Below are 20485 nucleotides of genomic sequence, written 5' to 3' on the forward strand. Positions count from 1 at the left end.
ATCCAAAATCTGTCTACTTTTGTTAAGTTCTCCAAGACCCTAACATAGGTTTTTCCACCTAGAATATATATATATCTGTTATTTGTAGGAGGGTTGATCTGTTAGGCACTTACTCCTTACTTTACTACTGAGATATCTTTTGGTTCCATCACCAAATTTGCAGCTGTCTTAGCATCCTAAGTTTCTCCTTGTTCACTGACTTATTCCATTTAGCCTACAGATAAACCCAGATTTGCATGTATACATTTTAAAGTTCTTACTTGATATTAGTATCCCCTCAAGCTACCTATATGTTATCTTTCTGGGTTTTTTAAATGTAACTTCTTTTAAGAATTATCTATTATTGCTACTTATAGTTCCTCACCACAAGTTCATACCTCTCCTTACAGCTCTGCATTTTTTCCCAGTATGCTTTTGAAATTACTCTTAAAAGACAGCAGTGACAGCTGAAACATCAGTTCAAATTGCCTCTTCAGACTATCTTCTATTTTTCTGTAACATCCAAGGTTGTTGACCATGATCTGCTGGAAGGTTTTCCTTCTATAACCTCCATGTCACTTTTATCTCTTTTTCTTTTTTGTAAAATTATTCTTATTGCTAGCATCCCTTTTCTCTCTGACAGATGGTGTTCTTCAAGATTTTTCCTTGGTCTCATAATTTTTTTGCCATTAGAAATTTTATCTACTACAATCATCTCAGCTATTGTTTTTATGCTGATGAGTCAAAATAAAAATATATCCAAGCTTTAAAATTGTTTACTCCTACTAATTGATCTTATTGTATAGCCAAGAGTTTTAGGACTCAGTTTGGATAAAATAAAAATACCTATTGCATAAAGTTGCCTATCACATTGGCATGAATAGTTCATAGTATACGTATAACACATATAATATATATATATATTTAGTTCATACTAAAATACTGGTAACTATTATTTTTTTATTTTTATTTTTTTTTATTTTTAAAGATTTTATTTCTTTATTCATGAGAGACACACAGAGAGAGGCAGAGACACAGGCAGAGGGAGAAGCAGGCTCCATGCAGGGAGCCTGACGTGGGACTCGATCCCGGGTGTCCCGGATCACGCCCTGGGCTGAAGGTGGCGCTAAACTGCTGAGCCACCTGGGCTGCCCAGTGGTAACTATTATTAAAGCCATTCCTGCAGTCCCCATCTCTCTTTAGAATTTTGCCTGTAAATTCGGTGGCTCATAGGATCCAGATCTTTTAAATCAGCATTTACAAAATAGTACTTGCTGCTAATGTCCCCTTTTTTGTTAATGACACCATCATCTTCCCAGTTATCCAGGCTTAAAACCTTGGTATTAAATGAATAGACTTGTTTTTGGCCCCTTATATCCAACAGTATTTTGCTTATACAAGTAAATACTGCTCTCTTGGAACATCTTTCTCATTTGTTCCATCTTTCCAAATATGGTTGCCAACTATTTTTTAAAGATTTATTTATTTATTTATTTATTTATTTATTTATTTGAGAGAGAGAGAGAGAGAGAGAGAGAAAGATGCTGTGTGTGAGTGGGGGTGGGGTGTGGGGCAGAGGGAGAGGGAGTGAGGGAGAATCCCAAGCAGACCCCTGGCTGAGTGTGAAGCCCAACATGAAGTTCGATCCCATGACCCTGATGTCATAACCTGAGCCTAAACCAAGAGTCTGATGTTTGATTGAGTGAGCCACCCAGGTGCCTCCCCCAACTATTTTTTTTATCTCTTATGACCTTTCTTGAGGATCATTCTATTTAAATAGGCTTCTAACTTATCTTACCATGTCTTCTCTAAGTTCCTATCCATACTTCTACTCATTTCCAGACTCTTCTTTTAAAGATTTATTTATTTTAGAGACAGAGAAAGAGAGAGAGAGAGAGAGAGAGAGAGAGTGTGTATGTGTGTGTGTGTTGGGGGGAGGAGCAGAGGGAGAGGGAGAAGAGAGAAATTCAAGTAGAGTCCACATACATGATGGAACCTGCTGCAGGGTTTAGCTCACAACCCTGACATCACAACCTGAGCTGAAACTGAGTAGGGTACTTAATTGGCTATGCCACCCAGGTGCCCCTGGGTTCTTCCTAAAGCAAAGCACCTATTACTCTACCACCCAGCCAATAATAACAACAATAGTCTAACATTATTATTTTCTTACATGCTAAGTAATGTCCTCGATGTTTTACATGGACTTTTTCATTTAGATCACCTTTTTAAAAATACTGAGATCTTTATTGATATTCATATGTTAAAATCTTTACTTTTGAGTTGGGTTTTGATGTTCCTGGGTAGTTTTTGAAGATGCAGAGTTTAAGTATTTGAAATGGAGATTTTAAGGCTATTCAACATGATGGACTATGGTAAAGAGAGGCCACCAAGAATCCTGGTGAATAAAAATACTCATATAGCTGAAAAGCATTACTAAGAACTATAGCTGCCATTCCATAATAAGCCCAGGTCACAGAGGCTTGTACATAAAAACAAAACAATTGCAAAATTTCATTGTTAAGGGGTTTACATCAAGCATTAGACTGATAATCGGTGAAGATATTTGAGGACAGAGCCAAAATTTAATAAGGAGGAAGCTTGTGTTCTCATGGTGAAGGGAGACTATTCTTGCACAGACATGGGTTAGGCAAAGTTTCAGCTGATGAGTGCAGTGGTGGTTACAGATGAGAGGGGTGAGTTATTCCTTCTGGGTATGTGGGTTATGATCCCCTGTTAAATATTGATAACTGCCTATTATGAATTTCCTCAAGCAGTTCTTATGTATTTCCTCTATGTGCATAATTTCTGTTTTTTCTGTCCTTTATCTTTTTATATCAGAGTTTGGGGGACTATATTTTGGCAATAGTATAATTGGAGAATAGCAGCACAAAACTTGTTTGTGTTCACTTTTGTTTAGTTTTAGTCTAGCTCTCACTTTTGATTGCTTTTTGCCTTATTTAAAAAAGATGTATTTACTTATTTTAATATGAAAGAAACAAAGTGCTTGAATGGGGGGCAGGACAGAGGGAGAGGGAGAGAGAGAAACCCAAACAGTCTCCCAGCTGAGCACAGAGCCCGATTCTAAGGCTCCATTTCATGATCCTGAGACCATGACCTGAGCCTAAATCAAGAGTTGGGGGCTTTACCAGTTGGGCCACTCAGTGCCCCAACTGCTTTTAGAGTTTTTACCATAGTATGATTGTCTTTCTCTTTCCTTCTATCCTCCTTCTTCTTCCTATGCTTTTTCCCTCTTCATTTCTTCTCTCTTTTATATTTCTTAATCTGATAATTGATTAGAAATTCATTCAGTGACTTTTGTTTGAGGAGGTCAACATGCTTCTATCTATATTACTTTGTGAATGCTCAAGACAAATCTACAGAAAGGTAGAAGGCACCAAAAAACTATATTCCCACAAGGCTTGAGCTCAAAGTATTTTGGAATTCAGATTTTTGGAATTTTAGTAAAGTAATATAATTTTATAAAAGTAAATTCTGTGTTATGTTACATGCCCACTAGTGTCTTATGGCAACAATATTAATATTTCTTCAAGCAATATTCATACAAATAGAATAAATAATATAAGTCTCAGGTAAGAATTTGCCACCAAATGAGTTTTGGTGCCAAATTTATGAAGAAACATATTTTAGTTTTTAAAAATATTTTATTTATTCATGAGAGACACAGAGAGAGAGAGGGGCAGAGACACAGGCAGAGGGAGAAGCAGACTCCATGCAGGGAGCCTGACGTGGGACTCGATCCTGGGACTCCAGGATCACACCCTGGGCTGAAGGCAGGTGCTCAACCGCTGAGCCACCCAGACATCCTGAAGAAACACATTTTTAAAAATTGTAGAGCTTTTTCAATTTGAGAATTATGGAAAAGAGATTGGACACTTGTTGTTGGGCTCTTGCCCAGATCGGCAGTGGTGGTCATCAGCCTCGCCCATATCTCCATGCCATTTACTGTTCCTGTGTGCTCAGTGTGTATTGCACACACGTGTAACTCTGAGGGCATTCTGTGGCATCAAGGGCATATTCTCCAATGTGAGGCAGCCCTGCCATCCCAGCAGTTAGCACACCAAAGCAGTCCTCAATCTGTAACAGATTAAGTGTTGGTGAATACACATCCCAACTTCTGAAACTCCTTTGGGTGGGTAGAAAGTATTCCATAGTCTGTCAGATGTTCCCAGTGCGAATGAACTCCCAGTGCCTGCAGTATAATCTGCTTACTAATGTACCCTGTATTGCTTTTCCCCCATCCTACCTCATTCCTCACTCTTACTGGTGCTCCTGAAATCATTCATCAAATAGATTGCTTGCATTCAAATCCTCCTCTCAAGTTCTACTCTGGGAGGAGTAACTCACTCTAAGACAGGGACCCCAAACACAGCCAGTTTTTTGGATTAAAGAAGAATGTTCTTGCAGACTTCCATGAAGTTTTTGGACACTGTTTTTCATGTTTTTAAATTTCATTACTTAGAGTTGGGGGATCTTACTGGAGTAAGAGAAACAGGTTACCAGTTTATAACTGATACGTAGATGTTCACACACACCTTTAGATGCATATTCTCCTGGCTTGAAGATGTTTAAGGCACAAAGAAGTTGATGTCTAATGGCTAATTCTCTGGCTGATGCCTGGTGAGGTGGTAGGGTGATTTGGTGTGGAGAAGCCTTCCTTGCAATCTCAGATTTCATCATGTTGGTTGTAAGGCTGAGGTTCACCCTTTGTTATTTATTGCTGTAAATGATTTTGTGTTCACTTTCTTGCAAGTGAATTGCTTGAATTAAAAGTTGAAGTTCTTGATACAAGTCTAAATCCATTTTTTTTACAAAAGTGAAATTCATTTATAATGGAACTGAAATCATTAATTACGTTGTAGCTCCTTATCTTTTTTATGATACACGTATTGCTGTGAGTATAGTGCTCTAAAACATCTGCTCAATAGTCCGTTATAGCAGCACAAGAATGCTTTTACGTGAATGCAATAAAGTAGCAGATGCTTTTTAACGACAACTTCCCAATTCATTTAGGAAACAAGTCAGTTCTGGATTTGGTTTTTCTTCCAAGTGTGGCAACTGTGCAAGCAAATGATTCCAAAGAGGTTAGAATTGACAAATCAAGTCACTCTGTATAATTTTCTAGGGTTCTGCAAGTTAGTCTAAAAGCCTTATCTAACAGCACTTTAATAAAATTTGCATTTTTCCCACTATGCAAATAATGCTTTACCATTATAAGTAACCAGGAAAATGCATTAATTCACTATTACCAGTTTAAGCTTCTTTTATTTTCTGATTTGGAAACTTCTGTTGAAAGTTGATTTATCATTGCCATTACAAATAGAAAAAGTGGTTGAATGCACAGGCTTGATATCAGGGAGACATGGGGATCCAGCAATTAGAAGTCAAATGTTTGTAGTTGCTTCTAGGAGCAGTTTCTGTTGCCTGAAAGAGAGATCGTGAGACACTGGTGATGCCCACATGCCCCTTTGCATGGTTGCTGACGGGGCTGGCATTCTCAGTATACTAGGCAGTCATCCAGAGTGTTCTAAAGGGTACTAGAGAAGCCACCACTGCCCCCAGCTCCCCATGTCGTGTTCTCTGTTACAGAAACTATATGGTGAGTGGTGCTTCATTAAGATTTTCCTGTTCAGGGAAACTTCTCTTCAAAGGCAAAGACTCTTTGTTGGATTAAAATGCCTAGCTTGTAACATTTACTGTTGGTAAATTTATCAGGTTTTTTTTTTTTTGTTTTTTTTGTTTTTTTTTGCTCTGGAGATCATATCAGAAGGGAGGAGTTTGGAAGCTTTGTGCCAAAAGAGGAAAACAAAGCCATGAATAACTCAATGTAGAGGATGACAAGGATAAATTATTCCTTCTTTATGTTTTGTTTAACAATGGTCTGAATGACTGGCATAGAGTTTTTTAAGTGGATATGTGCACCCCAGTGAGTTTGCAGAAACAGTTCACTGAAATGTAAGAAATAACATTTGAACTACTATTTATATTTACTTTTACTTATTTATTTTTTTAATGATGCTTTGCTAATATGTAAGCATGGCCTCATGCTGAATCTTCACACAGTTCATGTGTCAGAGGACCAGGGGTCACATGTTACTCAAGGCATCGAAAGGCACAAGGGGAGCCAGACGATAGGAAGGAGCCAATAGTGGTGCCTTCAATCCTTCAGATCTTTGTCACACACTTTAGTTCTTTGTGGCCTAGACTTACCAGGATGATACCATCCAATTTCAGTTAACCCAGTTCCTACTGGTCAGACTGGGGGCTTTACAGATTCCTGCAAAGAAACCCTAATGCACAAAAAAATGGCAATGTGTAAAGATATATAATCAGATCCTTCAAAAAATTAGCTGTCCAAATTTGAAACTAAGACTACTTCAGATAAGATTTTTATTTACTGTTGTTAAGGATGACTCTCAACCTGTCTCTGTGTTGTATCTGCCGATAGTATGAAGCTCTCTATGTTGATTAGCAACTCATTGAAAAGCATCCAGAACATGAAGACAAATCTCTTATAACTGGAGAAGGAGATTGAAATGCCAGTGTCATGGTTTACTAAACACAGCCAGTGATATACAGTAGCTGCCCTTGTTTGCTGTTTGCTTTGTCTGGTTTCCATCAACCAATGGTCCCGAAGCAGATGATCCTCCTGACAGATCCTCAGAAGATCAGTAGTAGCCTAATCCTATGTCACAGTGCCTAAGTCATTACCTCACTTCATCTCATCACATAGGGCTTTTATCATCTCCTGTCATCACAGGAGTACAGTAAAATATGATACTTTAAGACAGGGATGCGGGGATCCCTGGGTGGCGCAGCGGTTTGGCACCTGCCTTTGGCCCAGGGCGCGATCCTGGAGACCCGGGATCGAGTCCCACATCGGGCTCCGGGTGCATGGAGCCTGCTTCTCCCTCTGCCTGTGTCTCTGCCTCTCTCTCTCTCTCTGTATGACTATCGTAAATAAAAAAAAAAAATTTAAAAGACAGGGATGCCATGTTCATATAAACTTTATTATCGTATATTGTTATATTTATTCAATTTTATTATTAGTTATTATTGTTAATCTTTAACTGTGCCTAATTTATAAGTTAAGCTTTATCATAAGTATGTATGTATAGGAGAAAACTCTATAGAGTGTATAGGATTCAAGTACTATCTGTGGTTTCAGGCATCCACTGGGTGGTCTTGGAGCATATCAGATTGTTCTTATCAAAATATTACTGGCAAAAAGGTATCTGCACCATTAATAAAATGACTATATTTTTCTGTAACATTTTATTTATTGTGTTAATCATACTTTGGAAACCAGGGCTCTTTGTTCATATGCAGATTAGAACAAGATTCTTCATGAAGAGAAAGGCCCTTCAGAGTCAGTCTTGAGTTAAGGCTATGCCCCCGGTGCTGGGGAGAGAGGCAGGACTGCTGGGCAGGCAAGAGCTGGGCATTTGGTGTGTGGCTGTCTGATTGTCCCGAACCGTGATCAGGACTGGCTGCCGGGCCTCACTGGCTCAGGAGCTGGGAGCCCAGTGAAAGGCAGGCAGCAGTGTGCTCATTTGCATGCTATTTACATGTGTGACCATTTTGGTGCTTTTTCAACGCGTACATTAAAATCGAATCTACGACTTAATTTAGCCATAGCCACCGGCCCAGAAAGCTGAGTGCAAAATGGGCAAGAAGCCCAAAGAAGAGGTGAGAACAGGGTGCCAATGAAGGTTCTTTGGTGCTCAGAACAAAGAGCAGGTGGGAAAGCTCCTTCTACCAGTGCTCAGATTATCACCTAACTAAAACAGCTAATAGAAAAACAGTTCTTCAAATTTGTCTTTTAAGTTGTTCAACTGTAGTTTTATGATGTACATAATGTATATGGAAATACATGTTCATAATTGATCAGAAGGTAAATTTGCACAGTTTAAAGATGAGTGCTTACTTACATTTTTTGATTCCTGGAGTCACAATTTAAAAAAAAAAAAGTACCACCCTCTGATTTTTGGAATGGAAATGGCAACAGAAAGTTTACACTCATTCCATTCATTTATTTCATTTAACAGGTATTGATCGTATGTCTGTTATTTGCCTGGTACGGTTCAGGATGCCTGGGATACCTGAGTGAATAAGACAGGCATAAGCCCTGCCCTCGAGGCACTCGCATCCTAGGCTGTGTGTGTACCGTGGCAGAGGCAGCCTTTCTCTGACCCTAGACCAGAGAAGGGCCCAGGGGCTCTCTTACATTCTTAGAGCATTGGCAGCACTTTAATGAAATAATTATAATCCCTCTGGTTATAAGCTCTTTTGAGAGCACAGGCCATGTCTGTTTTGTTCACCAGCCTTTCTCCAGTGGCAGCACCATGCCCAGCACATAATAGCTGCTTAGTAATTGCTAGAGAATGAATGTGTAATGCTCTGTTCACACACATTGTGCACACGTATGCGCATGTATGTGAGTATGTGCAAAGCTGAGAAGGAATTGTACAGGACATTGTCAATCAGAAGCCGTTGCTGAGGGCAGGAGGACACTAGTGAATGGAATGAAGTGTGCAAGGTGATCCTTTAGTGGGCTGCAAGAAGAACTTGTGAGAAAGAAGCTTGGATTGTTAGAGGTTACAGAGGTGACATATTCTAGATGATAAGGAGTCTGGTGAATGTGGATGAAAAAACTGCTCCCAAAAATCCATCTGATTCGTTGGTATGGTCATTGAACTAAAAATAAACCTTGGGAAACAGTGATTGGGATATTTAAGAGGTCTGCACTACATAAATTGGCCTATACTTCAAAGAGCTGAAACAAAAAAGGTTAGAATCCCACACACTGAATTTATAGATGTGTAAAATTATATGCACTCTGGGGACTGTGCATTTTCTCTAGTAGCACTTATTATGATGATAATTTCATTGTTATTTGTGTGATTGTTTAACATATTTCTTCCCTTTAGGGCACAGTGTCTGTTGTTCGGCCCTCTGTTCCCAGATCCTAGGACAGTGTCTGGAATAAGGGTTGTCAAACTAATGCCTGCTTGCCTATTTTTGTACAGCTCACAAGCTAAGAATGGTTTTTACATTTTTATATGGTTGAAAAAGAATCAAAAGAGTGGTGTTTCATGACACATTAAAATTATATGAAATTTAAATTTTAGTGTCCATAAATAACGTTTTATTGGAACAAAGCCACGCTCAATTTACATATTGTCTAGGCTGCCTTTGTGCTACGATGGCAGAGTCGAGTGGTTTTGACAGAGACATGTGGTGCACAAAGCTGAAAATATTTACTATCTGGCTCTTTAAGAAAATGTTTGCTGACCCTTGGTCTAGATCACAGAAGATACTCTATAACATTTGATGATGAATGAATGAATAAATTAATCTGTACATCTACTATGTGTCAGATAGTTTTACACTCTATCTTGTTTAATATACTTCAAACAAGGGAAAAGTGGGAGAAAAGTGACTTCATTTAACAAGTAGGGAGCTTGAGACTCAGAGGAATTAAGTGATCTATCTATCCAGTGAGAGGCAGAGCCAGGAACCGAATCTAGGTTTAACTCCAAATTCCATGCCCTTTTCCACACTTGATTATGCTATGTTTCTATAATATCTGGCTGTTTTTATCTGAGATTTTGAGTGTATTCTCACACCCCAGTAGAAAGAGGAGGACTTTTATTGTGCTCTCATTGATGCTGAAATAGTATTATTTAAAAGTAACACTATGGAGGTGCCTGGGTGGCTCTGTCAGTTAAGTGTGCGACTTTTGATTTTGGTTCAGGTCACGATCTCAGGGTCGTGAGACTGAGCCCCACATTGGGCTTCGTGCTCGCGCTCTGTGCAGAGTCTGCTTGGGATTTCCTCTCTCCCTCTTTCTCTGCCCCTCCCCTGCTTGCTCATGTGCTCACTTTCTCTCGTTCTTGCTCTTTCTTTAATAAATAAATTCTAAATTTTTTTTAAATAAAAAAAAATCAAAGTCACACCACGACTTGTCCTGGCACAAGTACAGTGCCTGGCATATGGTAGGTACCTGTAGAACTCTTGAAGGGATTCTCCTGGTAAAAAAGTCAACAAGCAAACAAATGAAGCCATATTTGCATCCACTTAACTGTCACAGTCCTGAGGAAGTAGAGGTTAGCTGCTGGCTTACTCGAAGGTCCTTGAGACCAGTTCTCTGCTCATTCCTCCATATGCTGTTTCTCGTGTATGCGGTGCGAGGGTCCCCCATGTGTAGGGTGCATAACACTCTCCAAGTACTGCAGTGCTTGCCTTTTGGTCTGTTTATCAAGACCTTATCATATTCATTCTTTGGCAGTGAAATTTACCCATTTCTGGAGTTGAGTATAGAAGTTTATTCATATGCTCAAGGAATTTGCAGTTTATTCATCAAGACATTTAAAAGTCTCACTTGTTAAAAAAAAACAAAAAAATAAAAGTCTCACTTGTTTAAATTAGGGTAGCACTATCTCTCCTTTCATAAATGACTTCAGCGAAACTTCAGCCTATTGGATTCAATTAGCATCATTCTTTTAAGGCTCAGAATTTATCCCCACAGGAAATCCAATGTAACATTCTAAGATAGAAAAAAAAAATAGAAAAGGGGGAAAGTTCACCAAATGGAGATAAAGCTTCTTTGATAAAGTCTGATGTCTACTTATATAAGTACAACATGATCAAATTAAAGAAAGCCTTGAGATAGGATTTGTAAGGGTGTGCAAACTGGGGTCTATGGGCCATACCTTGTTTTTGTAAATAAAGTTTCACTGTGTATGGTCCTTTTGTTTACATGCTGCTGCTAATGGCTAGTTATTTGCTACAATGGCAGAGACCTATGTTCCAAAAAGCCTAAATTATTTACTCTCTGGCTCTTTAAGAAAACGTTTGAGACTTCTGGAATTAGAGATATAAGAAAAATGAGAAGAACTGGGATTGTTTAATGTGGGCAAGAGAAATCTGAAGACAATACACTGGTTCATAATTTTGTGAGGATATTATATAAAAGATGACTCTTGTTTCTAATTCTCTGTGAGGATAAATCTAGTGGAAACTGATTTACCCTGTAGCACAGGGAAGGATTTTCTGGCTCTGGTTTTAAAACAGAATGGCTTATAAGACAAGTCTTTCACATTAATGGTTACATGCATAGTGCAAAACTTACTTCATTTTGGCACCCCAAATTCTACTAGTAAAGATTGCTTTTGATTAGGACTTTTAGCTACAGATCTATAACTGAATGTAACAGGAGTACCATACAAAGCCATTAATGGCCATTGATACTTTAGCGAGAATTAATCAATTCAAAGGAAAAAGAGAATATAAAGGATTTGGAGGGGAGAGTAGGAGGACATAAGGGAAAAAGCCAGGGTCTCTGTCCCTTGAGTGGAGGTGATGACCTGATGATGTCTTAGGTTAACAGAGGTGCATGGGTTCCCACTGAGAGGAGACCACCGAGATAGCGATTCTCCTGAAGACATCGGTTCTCCTGAAGACATCTCCTGAAGGCAACGCTGGTTAATGCATAGCCCAACACCAAGGCTTTCTTGACACTACAATCCCATAGACTACAAAAGTAAAGCATCTTCAAGTGGACCTTTCATGTATATGTGAAGCAAGTCTTTCTAGAATGGCTTGCTGCCCACTTGCATTAGGATCATCTGGAACATTGTAAACAAGGCAGATGCTTAAGTACCATCCCAGAAGTATTGGGTTCAAAAGCAGAAGTTTGGGGATGGAGCCCAAGAATACAAATGTTTAATATTCCCTACCTGTCCCCCGTCCCCGCCCATCTGATGGTCTTTGCAGAGTGGAAAAAAACATTGAAAAAATGTAAACTGATGCTGGTTTTTCTTATATAACAAGCAAAGGGGAATTCCGAACAGAATCACATTTGACTGATTCTGAAGCTCAGAATACCAGGTAAAATTCTATTCGTCTTTCTCCAGCTAGTCATGATTTCCCCAAGGAATGTCAAATTTTAAAATCCCTTATCCTGCTAACTCTTTTGCTTTTAGCTGCTCAGGAATCCTAAAAAAGTAGATGACAAGAACCAAACTTTTCTTTTAAAAAGTCCTTCTGACCGCTTCTGATTTTTTCCTCAGAAAACAACCCTTTTTGTATATTGTTCTCACGGAAGGGCTAATTGTCACTGGCATATGATAGGTACTATTAAGCATTATTACTGTTCCCTCCCACCAGGGGAGCTGTGTTGTCTGGCATGGAATCTAAGAGGCAGCCTCTTCCACAGTCCGCCTGTACTCATCTGATTTGCTAGGTGTCCGACTCTAGAAGCTGCCCTGCTATCTCCTGCACCATCCTAAAGGAAACAGGGCCTAAGAAGCACAAGGGAGCCAGCTGTAAACATTCAGACAACTGCCAGATGTGCTTTGGCTGGTTTCTGTGTCGCTTCCCTCCTGTCTTGCCCTTGAGCATGCCAGGCTGCAGAGGAGGATTTAATCCCTCACTGGAGACAGATTCTTTTTTCTCAGTGGGAACCCACATTGGCCATGCTGATGCTAATTCTCTCCCTTCTGAGGAAGCTGGGAGAGCAAAGAATCATGGGTGTTTTCTTTCTTTCTCTTTCTTTTCTTTTCTTTTCTTTTCTTTTCTTTTCTTTTCTTTTCTTTTCTTTTCTTTTCTTTTTCTTTTTCTTTCTTTTTCTTTCCTTTCTATTAGGAATAGTAGTGATAATATTCCTGGGAACATTATCCCAGAAGGAGCATCACTGAGATGCTGTCCTTGGGGTCATCTTGGTGACCACCCTTTGTTGTTTCGATGTCACCTGAGGACTGTAAGACACATGTCTGCCTTGTGTTGAACCCTATTTTATGTACTAGATACTACATTTACAATTGCTGAAAGAATGGCATCACTTAGAAAGGCTCGTGTGACTCATTTACTCAAAAGCCACAGAGATCATGAAAAAATTCATTCTAGGAGTCAAGATAATGAAAACACCCCACCGTAAAACATGTGGAACCAATAAAGGTCTGCTTTTGCTTAGAGTCCCACTTAGGTTATTTTTATATTTAATTCACTTTATAAGTTTTAGTAATTAAAATTCTTTTTTAAGGAATAGATTTTTCATTGATTTGTCAAAAAGCTTTATCAGTCTCTCTTTTTTTAAAAGATTTTATTTATTTGAGACAGAGAGCATGAGCAGGGGGAGGGGCAGAGGAATAAAGAGACTTCCCACTGAGCGTGGCACCCAATGTGGGGCTTGATCCCAGGACCCAAGATCATGACGTGACCCTAGCGGCTTAACTGACTGAGCCACCCTGGTGCTCTCAGTCTTTATCATGTATGAAGAGAGTAAAAGCTGTTGGCTCAAGAAAATCAAATGAAGTTTGTTACATAGCCCATTTTCCCATTGTTATTAGATGGCTTATGTGTCCACTGATGGACACGGCTGCAGATTGCCTCTGAAGCAGCGCTGCGCCCCTGTCATGCTTTGGCTTCCTGGCTATGATTCTGGCCCATTAATGTTAAGTTTGAATTAAAGTCCTGGCTGGTAGAAGATAAACAAATAGACTCTTTTTTCCTCAAGGGGACATTATGAATAAAGCTTGTTGCTTAGGTTTGCTCAGTAATAGTAATAGAGATTTTTAGTGAGAGAAGAAAAGTTTTTCTTTCTTCAATTACTTTTCCCTGTAGGCTAAATAGAGATATGGATCTCATTTCCTAAGTCCCACACACTATTTGGGTTTGATTTCAATAAAATATCTATGAAGTGTCTTCAGCATGATCCCTATTTAATGGGATTTAGTTGTAAAGCTTAATTCATATCAGATTTTCTAAATGAGAGATCACTGTCAACTTATTGTTAATTGAATTCAATAAAATCAAGGTTTCTATAATTAATGTGAACCACTTAATCTTTTTGTTCCTTGAATGAATGTAATTTTGTAAACACAGGTATCTTCTGATTTAATGAAATAGCAACATTTTGAGGAAAATAAAGGTACATTTGACTTATTTTTCTAGTAACAAACCTAATTAAATATACCCAAATCCTTTTTTAAAAACATAATAAAAGGAAAAAATATTAACAGACTTACTCAAAATGTCACTGTTAATCTTATGTTGCCCAAAACATCAGTCCAAATTAAGTATGGTAATAATGAAAAAGTGGCATACTATAGTACAAAGAACAATGTTTCAGTGTCTCCACATGGGTTACAGGCCTCCCTGTGCCTCTAACTAGAGGTGACATTACCCATCTTTCTGGGCTTTGTTGTTTGCTTCAAGGTGAGTGTTGGACCAAATGAAATGATTTAATAAGTCCCTTTCACTGTTAAAGTTCTAAGGTTCCTTATACTGCAACATGGTATCAGAAACCTTTATTAAATATTTTTTGGGAGAATTTAAAATATTAACAAAAGTAGACAGAATGGTATAATAATGAATACCAGTGGACTCATTAAGCAACCCCAACAGCTACCATTCCATGGCCAATCATGCCCCTTCCATACCTCCATCCACTGACCCCTCTCCTGTGTTACTGTAAAGCAAATCCCAGACATTAGCCTGTCTTTATTAACCTGATCCCTCTGCCATCTATATTGTTAGCACCTGAAGTCTTAGACATTCTAATTCATTTTTAACAAGACTCAAATTGCCTCACTATCTTTCCTTTTCATTTTTTTTAAAGATTTATTTATTTATGATAGACACACACAGAGAGAGAATGAGAGGCAGAGACACAGGCAGAGGGAGAAGCAGGCTCCATGCCAGGAGCCCGACATGGGATTCGATCCCGGGACTCCAGGATTGCGCCCTGGGCCAAAGGCAGGCGCCAAACCGCTGAGCCACCCAGGGATCCCTCCTTTTCATTTTTTAATAGAAATATTTTAGTTAACTGTAGATTCACATGCAGTAATAAGTAATCAAAAAGATCCCATGTACTTTTACCCAATTTCCCTCAGAGGTAATATCTTGTGAAACTATAGTGTAATATCACAACCAGGATCTTGGCTTTGATACAATCCATTAATCTTAATTGGATTTCCCAGTTTTGCTTGTTTCTCTGTGTGTGTGTGTGTACTTGGTCCTATACGATGTTATCACCTGTAGGTTCATGTATCTGCCAGGAGAGTCAAGATACAGAACAGTTCCATCCCCACAAGGATTCCTTATGTTGCTCTCTTGTAATAATAACCCACCTGCCTCCACCCACCCAGAATGCTAATCTGTTCTCTGTTCTTAATTTCTAAAATTTTGTCATTTCAAAAATGTTTTATAAATGGAATTATATAGTCTAGCTTTTTTGGATTGGCTTTATCACTTGCATAATTCTCAGGAGAGTCACGCAGGTCATTGTGTTTATCATTAGTTTGCTCTGCTGAAGGAGAAGTAACAACTAACACCACAGAAATACAATTATAAGAAAATATTTTGAAAAATTATATGCCAACAAATTGGACAATCTGGAAGAAATTCCTAAAAACATAAAATCTCCCAAAACTGAAGCAGGAAGAAGTAGAAAATTTGAACAGACTGATTACCAGGAATTAAATTGAGCTAGTAATCCAAAAACTCCCAATAAACAAAAAAAGTCCAGGACCAGATGGCTTCACAGGTGAATTCTACCAAACATTTAAAGAAGAGTTAATACATATTCTCCTCAAACTATTCTAGAAAATAGAAGAGGAATTCTATGAGTATTACCTCATATCAGATGTGATAGTCTATCAGTATTACCCTGATACCAAAGCCAGATAAAGACACCACAAAAAAAAGAGAACTATAGGCTAATATTTCTGATGAACCTAGATGCAAAAATCATCAACAAAATACTAGCAAGGCAAATCCAATAGTACATCAAAAAAATCATTTACCACGATTAAGTGGGATTTATTCCTGGGATGCAAGAATGGTTCAATATTCACAAATCAATCAACCTGATACATCACATCAATAAGAGAAAGGATAAGAAGAACTATATGATTATTTCAGTAGATGCAGAAAAAGCATTTGACAAAGTACAACATCCATTCATGACAAAAGCCCTCAACAAAGTAGTTGTAGAGGGAACATACCTCAACATAATAAAGGCCATATATGAAAAACTACAGCTAATGCCATACTCAGTGGGGAAACACTGAGAGCTTTTCCCCTAAGGTCAGGAACAAGACAAGGATGTCCACTCTCCTCACTTTTATTCAACATAGTACTGCATCCTAGCCACACCAATCAGACAATAAAAAGAAGCAAAAGGGATCCAGATGTGTAAGAAAAAAGTAAGTTTTTCACTATTTCCATATGACATGATACTATTTATAGAAAACTCAAAAGACTCCATCAAATAACTACTAGAACTGATAAAATGAGTTCAGTAAAGTTCAATGAACAAAAATATGTTGCATTCTATACACTAATAATGAAGCCACAGAAAGAGAAATTAAGAAAACAACTGTGCTTACATTTGCACCAAAAATGATAAAATATCTAGGAATAAGCTTAATCAAAGAGGTGAAAGATCAATACTAAAAACTATAAAGCAACAGTGATTAAAGAAATTGAAGATGACCCAAGAAATGGAAAGACATTCCAAGTCATGGGTTGGAAGAGCAAATATTGTTAAAATGCCCATGGTATGTGCATGCCACATCTTCCTCATCTATTCATCAGTTGATGGTCACTTGGGCTACTTCCATAATTTGGCTTTTGTAAATAAAGCTGTTATTAACATCTGGGTGCATGTATCCCTTTGAATTAGTGTTTTTGTATTCTTTGGGTAAGTACCTAGTAGTGCAATTGCTGAATCATAGAATAGTTCTATTTTTAACTTTCTGAGGAAACTCCATATTGTTTTCCAGAGTGGCTGTACCAGTCTGCATTCCCACCAACAGTGCCAGAGGGTGCCCCTTTCTCCACACTCTAACAAACACCTGTTGTTTCTTGTGTTGTCAATTTTAGCCATTCTGACAGGTGTGAAGTGATATTGTAATTTTGATCAGTGATGTTGAGCATCTTTTCATGTGTCTGTTGGCCATCTGCATGTCTCCTCTGGAAAAATATTTGTTCGTGTCCTTTGCCCAGTTTTTGATTGGATGATTTTTTTGGGGGGGGTGTTGAGTTTTATAAGTTCTTTATATATTTTAGATACTAACCCTTTATTAGATATGTCATTTGCTGCATATAGCTTCTCTCATTCAGTACGTTGCCTTTTAGTTTTGCTGGTTGTTTCCATCACTATGCAGTAGCTTTTTATTTTGATGTAGTCCCAATCGTTTATTTTTACTTTTGTTTCCCTTGCTTCAGGAGACATATCTAGAAAAATTTTGCTATGGCTGATGTCAGAGAAACTAATGACTGTGCTCTCTTTTAGGATTTTTATGGTTTCATGTCTCACATTTAGGTCTTTAAACCATTTTGAGTTTATTTTTGGGTATGATGTAAGAAAGTGGTCTAGTTCCATTCTTTTGCATGTAGTTGTCCAGTTTTCCCAACATTGTTTGTTGAAGATACCATCTTTTTCCCATTGTATATTCTTTCCTCCTTTGTTGAAGATTAACTGACCATGTAGTTGTGGGTGTATTTGTGGGTTTCCATTCTATTCTATCTGTTCTATTCCTATTCTGTTCTGTGGTCTTTTGTGATTCTACACAAATTTTAGGAATGTTTGTTCTAGTTCTGTGAAAAATGCTATTGATATTTTGATAGGGATTGCATTGAATGTGTAGATTGCTTTGGGTAGATAGATTTTTTTTTTCAGGAGGAAGTTAGCAATTTTTAAAAAGTTTTTATTCAAATTCTAGTTAGATAACCTACAGTGTAATATTAGTTTCAGATGTATAATATAGTGATTCAACACTTCCATACAACACCTGGTGCTCATCAGAACAAGTGCACTGCTTAATCCTCATCACCTATTTAAACCATCCACCCACCCACTTCCCTTCTGGTAACCATCAGTTTGTTCTCTATAGTTAAGAATCTGTTCTTAGTTTGCCTTTTTCTTTTTTTTCTTCTTACTCGTTTGTTTTGTTTCTTAAATTCCACATATGAGTGAAATCATATGGTATTTGTGTTTCTCTAACTTATTTCACTTAGCGTAATACTCTGTAGCTCCATCCCTGTTGCTGCAAATGTCAAGATTTCATTCTTATGTAATCAGTCAGTTAAGCCTCTGACTCCCGATTTTAGCTCAGATCGTGATCTCAGGGTTGTGAGACTGAGCTCCCCTTGGGCTCCTTGATCAGGAGGGAGTCTACTTAAAATTCTCTTTCTCCCTTCCTTCTGCCCCTCTGCCCCCACTCCCCTTTTGCACACACACATGCACCCTCTCTTTCTCTTTAAAAAAAATTCATATACATACATTCCTTGATTTAATTTTTCAGTTTTCATTCATGGACATCGTATCATGTCCTGCCATGTCAGTGCTGTAGATTTTGCTGTGTTTTAATGACTTCACTATATTCCATTGAATGACTATGCCATAGTTTGTTGTTTTAACATTTCAATATTGCTAGATATTTTAGATTGATTATAATTTTCTGCTACTACAACTAATATTGCAATACATATCATAGCACATATATCCTAGTACATCTCTTTTTTTGTGGTACAGATTCCTAAAGGGGATATTGTATGAAAGGGTATGTGCATTTTAAAGATCAATCGATAACTGCCAATCCTCAGAAAAATAGTTATCAATTTATATTCAGCAAGAATTTAGGAGAATGTCTTTTCCCATATCCCATAAGTACTTGAACATTATTTGTTTCTAATTTTTTTTAATAAATTAATTTTTATTGGTGTTCAATTTACCACCATACAGAATAACACCCAGTGCTCATCCCGTCAAGTGTCCCCCTCAGTGCCCGTCACCCATTCACCCCCACCCCCCGCCCTCCTCCCCCTCCACCACCCCTAGTTCATTTCCCAGAGTTAGAAGTCTTTATGTTCTGTCTCCCTTTCTGAATTTTTGTGTATTTGATGAATTTTTATTTTATTTATTTTTTTTATTTGATGATTTTTTAAATATTTTTTGGTTTTACTTTTTTAAAAGATTTATTTATTTATTTTACAGAAAGAGAAAAAGACTGGGAGTAGGGGGTGAGACAGACAGAGAGAGAAATAGAGAATCAGACTCCCTGCTGTGCATGCAGCAACCTGTGACTCAATCACACTACCCTGAGATGAATCACTTGAGCCAATATCAAGACCCTTAACTGACTGAGCCACCCAGGCTCCCCTATACTTCATGATTAAATTAACGATGGGTGGATGTTTGTGTGTGTATGTGTTTGTTGGCCAAAAAATTCTAAAAGTCTGGAAAAATATACAGTCATCTGTTAAAACTGGTTACATACCTGAGGTATAGAAGTGTGGGGATGAGGAGAATTTATTTCACTTTTTATTTTATGTACTTGTGCAGTATTTGCAGTGATTTTTCAAGAGGAGGGGGCAGAGGGAGAGAACCCTAAGCAGGCTCCACCCTGAGCACAAAGCCCAACAGAGGGCTTGATCTCACAACCCCAAGATCATGACCTGAGCTGAAACCAAGAGTCAGATGCTAAACTGACTGAGCCACCCAGGTGCCCCTGCAATGATTTTTTTTTTCACAAAGACATACTGCTTTTAATGTTAAAAAGAAAGGAAATTCTAAATGCTAAACAATCTAATCTTTGACCAGAAAGAAAGAATTTGATTTGAAGAACTGCTTCAAAAGGAGATATGGGTAAATTTGCCTAATGAAAATTCAAATAAAAAAATAGAAAAATCTCTTTCTCGCTACTGCATTAACTTTCTGTATCTGGAATATATATTCCAGTGATTTCTCTCTGGTTATTTAATTCATTGTGTTTAATTGATAGTGTTTACTGGAGTTTAGTGAAAACTATTTTGTAAGTATCTTCAGTTGTGATTTATCCAGTGTAATATCTCCCCCAATGAATTGACTGTGAGTGGGGAATTAGTAAAGCAGATACAGATCTGGAGAGTAGTCTGTGGCTTTACTTATCTCCACAGGAAACCTTATTTCATATTGATAAAGTTTGAAATCTTTCCTGTAACTCTTTCCAATTGTTCATTGTTGTTACTGCTTTAATGAGAGGTAGAAATGAGCCAAGCCAACCTGCTTCTTTTCTTTTACTTAATTTCAAAGGAAATTCTTCAACTCAAATAAATGAGTGTGGATGAACCTAGCTTCTGGCTCAATGTCCAATTAATTGCTTCCAAACATTAAGATAAATTCCTCAGAAACACCCACAAATAATAATAATAATAAATCCACCAGTAAAGAATGATTAGTGAGAAGTGAACTGGCTATAACCATCTTTGCTTACAAAAACCATGTTTAAGTTGGCATTAATATTTGCCATCTATTATAAATATCAAGATTTATTGTAGAAATATACCACAGATAGCACAATAATAAAGAAAACAGACTCATCTCAGGTTTTGAAATGTACCTAACAAACTCAACCTCTTGCACAATAACTTTCTTATTCAAAATGGAAGTGGGAATTGTTCAGCACACAATGAATCATCTTTTGGCAAGTACAATAGA

General features: G+C 37.8%; 1 protein-coding gene across 2 annotated transcripts in view; it reads left to right on the forward strand.

Moving 5' to 3' along the window:
* ATG10 (autophagy related 10) overlaps positions 1–20485 on the forward strand; it is a 213127-nt gene that overhangs the window by 114288 nt on the left and 78354 nt on the right. The gene's annotated exons all lie outside the window — the stretch shown is intronic.

The sequence above is a fragment of the Nyctereutes procyonoides genome, unplaced genomic scaffold, assembly GCF_905146905.1.
Source record: "Nyctereutes procyonoides isolate TBG_1078 unplaced genomic scaffold, NYPRO_anot_genome, whole genome shotgun sequence".
NCBI classification, from domain to species: Eukaryota; Metazoa; Chordata; class Mammalia; order Carnivora; family Canidae; genus Nyctereutes; species Nyctereutes procyonoides.